We start from the raw sequence: 6,969 nt of genomic DNA on the forward strand, positions 1-6,969 counted from the left end.
GGAAAAGAAACTGGAAGCTGGCATAATCCTGAAAGGAGACTGTGGCAAGTTCTTGCATGTGAAAATCCTGCTCTAACAGAAAAATACCAGCCCAGTGTGACAACAGGACAGTGCTTTGGCCAAAAATATTAAACATTTTATTTAGATTTTGCTGTAAATTCTCTTTGTTTCTGCTGAGATGGGCCTGAAGACCCGTGTGTACCTGAAGATGTGTTTGGATGTGCATTCATTCTAAGTCAGAGCCATTTGACAGACAGAGGAATTACACACACACACACACACACACACACAGTAGGAGATGGGCTCCTGGAGCTGAGAGGCTCCTGATCTGCTGGTTAGAAAGATAAACTGTTCCTTCCATGGCAAAAATCATAGGGAACCTGCTGCCTTCAAAGTGATGTGTGTAATGGGCTTGGACTTGGGGTGTGAGTGTAGGAGTGAAGCTTGGAAGATGTGCAAATGCCTGATCTCACTGCTGCTCTCATCCTTTCCTTTGTGCAATTTCCTGGCCGCAGAACTACAGGGAATGCACCAACATATACAGCTTCCTGTTGATCTTTATAATTTTTCTTTTGTACTGCTACTGCTTGGACTTCCTTAGGCTCATTCCTGTCTAGTGCCCGCTGTAAGAAGAATAAGGGGCCTTGCTAAGAGGCACTTGCTGTTCTGAAGCTCTCTGAGTACCTGAAATTACAAGGTAATATTCCCCCCACCCTCCCCCAAGGCATAAGACTTCCAAAGCAGCCACAGTTCCAGTGTATTTCAGGGATCTGAAGACTGAAATTGAAGCCATTGTCAAGATACCTGGTTTTGAAAAACTGAAAATAACTGAAGAAACATTGTTCAGAAAAGAAAAAGCTCTTCCATCAAATGTCTTATCTGGAAGCTTATGCTACCTGAATCCCTCTTTGTAGATTAAATTCTCCATGTGGTAGAGTTGATAAAAAAAGTGTCAGCCTTTACAGGAAAACTAGATTTTTAAAGAGGGTGCCTCGAATTTTGGTAAAATAGGAATACTTCTGTGCATTTCCTTTTTTGCTTATTTGTTTGTATTTTTGCATTTGTTTTGAACTTTTTGCTCATTTGTTTTGATTTTTTAACAGTTGGGTCATGTTCTTTAGTGTGGTTTTCTCTTCCTCAGGATGATGTAGGGTCTGTGGGAGGCAGGAAGGGCCACTGCCATTTCCCAGGGTAGCTACTGGATCCATCCACTGTTGAATGATGTGGGAAAGTTGGTAGGGTGGGTACTCAGGCATGAGCTGCACTTATTTCTGTGGACTTGGGCACTTCTTCTGATTTGGTTTTGAAAGCTGGCTAGAGCTTTCTGAGCAGTGCAGAAGTGTTGAGGCACTGCTGGTGGGCTGGTGGCTGGCTGTAGGCTGGACTTAACTAGTGACTGTCTTCTGAGACCTGATGGTCTGCAGTGCCTGACCTTGTATTGTCTCTAATTCTGTTCCTGGCACCTTGTCCCATCTGGAATAACACCCCTTAGCAGTGGGAGCAGGGATTTGCCCCTTGCCCCCTGCACTGTTGTTTCCAGTGTTTCCAGGCTCTCACTCTCAGCTTTGGCACACAGCAGGCACTGGATTGGTTTTACCTCTTTTCCCAGAACTGCTGGGGCCCTTATGAAATGCAGTGTTGGCTCTGGAGCTGTGTGCTCCTTCCAAGTGGAAACTCCCAAGCAGGTCAGCTGCTTTCTGGCATGGGGCGGCTCAAGGGAATGCTAGCCTGCCCAGGGACCCCTGGGACCTGGCACAATCTTTAGAGGAGGATCTAATCTGCAAATTACAGGAGAGAGGAGGATTTAATCTCCAAGTTACAGCACGTAATTGGCTCTGCAAACATTGATGAAACCCGCCCCCCATCACGGCTGTGCACAAACACAGCGGCCAAGGTGTGAGGTGAGGCCAAGGCTGTGCTGGCTGACTGCAGAGGACTTCCAGGCTCTGCAGAGAACTTCCAGGCTCCATCTGACCCCATCCCTGCTGCAGCTGGGCTGGGCTGCACTGGGGTAATCCCTGGAGCAAGAGAGATGAGCAAAACCTGCTGGCACTGAAGTTACGCCTTGAGGAAGACGCTGCAGGGAGAGGGTGAGTGCTGGTGCTGAAGAAATGTACCAGGGTTTGCATTCCTGGGGCAGGAGGGGTGGATTTCTGCTCTGCCCGCTCCCCGCAGAGGCTCTGCTGTTCCCTGGTAAGCCCTGGGAATCTCTGCATCCCTCTGCAGCTTGGAAGTGCAAGGCAACTGCTGTCCCCGGCTGGCAGCCAGAACAGCTTTCTAGAAATAAGCCCAGCAGATGGGAAATGTGGCCTGACTGCAGGAATCACATTCAGCTGCTGGGGTGGGAGGCTGCTAGGAAAAAAAAAAAAAAAGAAAAAAAAATCTTCTAAAAGGTTTCCCAAAGGCAGGACCATGCTGGACTTGTATTACCTGGATATTTTCACCCCAAGGCTGCTCTGTAGCTCTCCCCTTTAAGGGGAAAGGGTATTTGTGTACAGGGTGTTCACCATGTTCTGGCTGTTTATGGGAATCAAGGTGCAATTTCCCATAAGATCTTATTTTAAAGGAAGAATGAAAAGCAAAACTGAAAGCAGAGCCCAGTGGGAAAGGAGGGCATGTGGTGCCCATGTGCCCAAGCTTCCACAGTGGCTCTGGCATGGTTGTGCCTGGCCTGGGAGCAGAAACCTCTGGCAAAAAACCTTTACCCAGCAGCACCAGCTCCGCTAAATAGGTGAGAACAGAGGAAAAAATGGAACTCCTGGGGTGCCCCTGCATGGGCAAAGCTCCCCACTGAATGGTTTGGAGGCTTTTGCTGTTTAAATCACCCCTTGCACATGGGCTGTATTGCTTTTAGTGAGTCCATCTCCTGCTGCCCCATTCCCCAAAGAGTTAAACCCTGATTTAGGCTTTTTCTGAGAAAACAGCTTTAGGCTTTTTCTGAGAAAATGAGAAAGAATTCTCACCCTGGATTTCAGACAAGTGACTCCAGGAGCTGTGCCACTGCCTCTCCCCTTCTTGCTCCAGCCATGGCCAAGATGGGGTTAAATCCAAAAGGGCAAGGAGCTCCAGTGGTCCAGTGCAAGTAAAGGCCCTGCCCCACACAAGCATTTTAAAGGTAAATGTTCTCTCTCTCTGTTCAAGAGAAGCGGATGAGCAGCAAAGCCTGCCTGCAGAACAGTAAAAAAAAATCCCCTTTTGCAGGACTTGGAAAAAGATTGGAGGAAAGGCTCCAACGAGACGAGCAGCACAGATAAGAAATGTAGGTGAAATGGTGCTTACCACATCTGCACAGCATGCCTGACCTTTGTATTCACTGTGGCTACTAAATTTTTCTGACACAATTCCATTAACATTTCTAGCATGATAATAGGAAATAATTATTTTACCTAATCTCATTATTCTTAACAAACAAACAACTACCCAAAAAAATCCAAAAACCAAAAAACCACCATCAACAACAAAAAAAACAAAAAACAAACAAACAAAAAACCACAAACAAACAAAAGAGTCCTTTTTTTTCCCCCCCAGCATTTTCTGTGCTTCATGTAGGACTGTCCTCCTGCCAGGCCAGAATACACACCCACTGGGACCAGGGCACACCAGTCTGCAGCTCTCATCTGCGTACACTGGCACTGCACGGTTTCTTTCTCAGAGTTCACACCCTGGCTCCAAGTCCTCTTTATCCCATGTATTTGCTATCCCAGCAGTATTTGGTTTTTGCTTCTCTTTTTATGGAAAAAAAAAAAAATTGTTTTTCCATTTTCTCAATTTCCTTTCCTAACGTTCAAATGTATTGCTTTGCTGCAATTAGATGGAATGAGTCTCTTCAATTTGCTGCTCCATTCCCTGATCTAGGTGAATTTTTCTTCGATGGGATCATGTGGGTGAACTGGGAACAGCTTCATCTTGTAGGGTTGGGATCTGGGGATGTTTCTTAGGGTCAGAGAGTGCACCTTGCAGGTCACTGCCTCTCCAGCCACCCTGAGCACACCTTGTCAAAGCCAAGCCACAGGTGGGCTTGCTTAGGTGGCATCTGTTTATCAGCAGGGCATCTGGAGATGTGAAGTCTATCACAATATTTGAAAAGCTCAATAAAGGAACAGATGGCTTGATAGGAGATGATCTGACTAATGAAATCAGGGTTAACACTTCAACTGAGAAACAGTTTTAACTGGTTCATAACAGTTTTAATTGTTTTTAATACAAGCCTTGGGGTGTGGAGCAGCTCCAATGGCTGATGCTGAGTGGTCCCTAGGCCCATTTTCCCCACTGCTCCTCTTTCTGGGGGGGCAACCTTTCCTGCCAGGCCTCACTCCACCTTTGGAGCAGAAAGGAGCAGGACAGGAGGAAAAGGTGGCAAATATATTTTCAGAAGACATGTATCTCCCAGAAATGAAAGCAGACTCACAGCAATTCCCTTTTTCATTTTCCTCATCTTTGTGTACCTTTTCCTCCCCCCAAAAAAACCAGTCCAGGATAACCACAGCCAATCTCCAATGGTAATTTCACCCTGGGAAGGACAGCAACCGGAGGGGCATGAGGTTGCTTTGCTTTGCAGGATGGGGGTTGTGGGAGAGGGGCTGCTCCTCCCATGAAGAAATCATTGTAGGAAATATCTCCAAGGGCCCACGTAAGATCACCCCTTATGGCTGATGCCTCCCTGCATCTCTCTTGCCTCCTGCACTGGGTGGGCTCCAACACATGCTTGCTGTCCCCAGGCTGTGCCCTTTTTTCAAGCTGTGAGTTTTTAAATTTGTGATAGGTTTTTGGTGGGCCTGTCAGCATCATACGTTTCCCAGCACTCAGAGGGACACCATCTGCTCAAAAAGGAGCTGTGAACAAAATGTCTCAGACACGGAGTTTACCAAAAATGCAATTGCCTTAAAATCCCATATGGTGCATTGTTTCCCTTCCAACATTGGCTGGCAGCAGAGGTGAAGTGACTAAGGCAGTTTCTGCTGCATTTTCCTTTCTGGCCAAAATCGCTGGGGCCCAGCACAGTCACTTCTCACCTGTTTGTCAAAAGGTTTTCTTCAGCCTCAGCTGCTGAAAGCCAGAGGATACTGGGACTCAAAGAGCTCCCCTCTATTACTTTCAAAGTGAGCTTCCTTGACTCTTGCTGTCACAAGAAGCCTTGCAGGGAGGGATATGGTGAATCCTGATATCTTAAGCATATTTTTTTCCAGGCACCCGATTTGTGGGCCTTTCTTGGTGACATGGAGGCAATAGCAGCTCCTTGCCTGAGGAAAGCCATCCCTGGAAGTCACTTGTGGCTCCTAAGTGTGGCAGTGCCATGGGGCAGTGTCAGGTGCATGCAGAAGGGAAACCTGGCCAAGATCTCTGGATTTTGTGGGGTTGCAAAAAAAGCAAATGCTGCAAGGAAACATTCATTAGTCCAGGATAACATAAGATTTGAAATACCAAAGCAGGAGGAATGTTATTTCAGCTCTAAAAATAGTCCCCTTGGCCTTTAAAACACTGAGAAGCATAAACAGCCTTTCTGTGGGAGCATCTGTCCTCTCCCTTGATGATGCAGCCGCTTTGGTAAGGGCTCAGGGGACCTGCTGGTGCAGTGCTTGCTCTGAGGATCAGCACTCTGAGGGGTTTGCAACCCCTGGGGATCAGAGACACGAAATCTCTTCAGAATGCTGCACGAGGGCCAAAGCTGCAGGGTGAAGGAGTGTTGCTTGCTAGAAGGGCAGCCTACGAAATACTGATAGAACTCAGCTCATTTCTGGGGGCTGACATGGATTTAGGCATCTGTCTGTTTTGTGTTGGTTCGTAAGTGATGGCACCAGGACAAAATTTTGACTAAGTGCTACCTAATTTGGATTTAGGAAAACAAACAAGACAGTCTCCGAATAACATCAGTCATCCTGACACAGAAAGATGGGAGGAATAGGAAAAAGAAGTGGTAGCATTCACATGTACTTTATCCCATGAAGATTAGATAGGGAAGCGACCCCTCTAACCCAGGAAACTGTCCCAAATGGTTATCACTGAGCTGTTTTCCTGGGAATGTTTCTTCTCAAAATTCCAACCACGGGGATACTTCAGAGAGATCACAAAGCCCACCACCCAGCAAGGGAAAAGGGGTGAAAGAGGCTCTTCCTGGTGTTAGGAAAAGTAACCCACAAACACCAGAGGTTTATGTCCAAAAAGGAGACAGAGGAGTCCTTTCTGGCTTTATTAGAATAAAGGGAGAGGCCATGGGGCATTCCCCTGGGATCTCTCGAATTTTTGGAGGACACAGCCTCCCTTTTTATCCTAATTTCCTGGCTGCATTTCCCTTCTCTCTTTCCCCATTGCCTGAGGTACTTGAGAGGTACAGACTTCCCGATACCAAAGATTTCCCTCTAATGTAGAACACTCCCTTTTAATTTTTAATTCTTACGGAATTTAGAGGTTCTTCTTCCCCATTGTTTCTTTCATCTCTCAATGTCTAATTTCGCTTATCAGCAAACCTAAAGTTTATTTGCAAAAGCAAATATCTTTTCCCATTCATTCATCAGTGGAATCCTTCCCATTGTTCCTTTTATCTCCCAGAGCTAGTTTTATCTACCAGCAGACCCACAGCTTGTTCGTAAAGACAAATCCGCTATTCCTCTCACTGGGGTTTCTTGCAACTGAGTGGCTGCTCCCTTGAGGCTTTTCCAAACACCCATCCAGAGGGGCAGCATTCCCAGGAGGGCTGCGAACACCGCGGCGTTTGTGAGGCGAGCCCTCCTTCGGGGGGCTCGGAGCAGAGGGAGCCGCAGGCCGGGCAGGTGCTCCCGGCTCTGCAAGGGCAGGCACAGGGAACACGGCGGAGCAGGGGCCCCTCGGCACGGCCGCACCGGGCACAGCCCGCAGGCAGCGGCTGCCCACGGGCCCGAGGGGAGCCCTGAGGGCCGGGGGGCTGCGGCCGCCTCCCCGCAGCCCAATCGGGGCGGTCAGAACGACACCCGGGCCCGCCCGTCCGGGGCGGGG

This window comes from Molothrus aeneus, chromosome 4, assembly GCF_037042795.1.
Source record: "Molothrus aeneus isolate 106 chromosome 4, BPBGC_Maene_1.0, whole genome shotgun sequence".
Lineage (NCBI taxonomy): Eukaryota > Metazoa > Chordata > Aves > Passeriformes > Icteridae > Molothrus > Molothrus aeneus.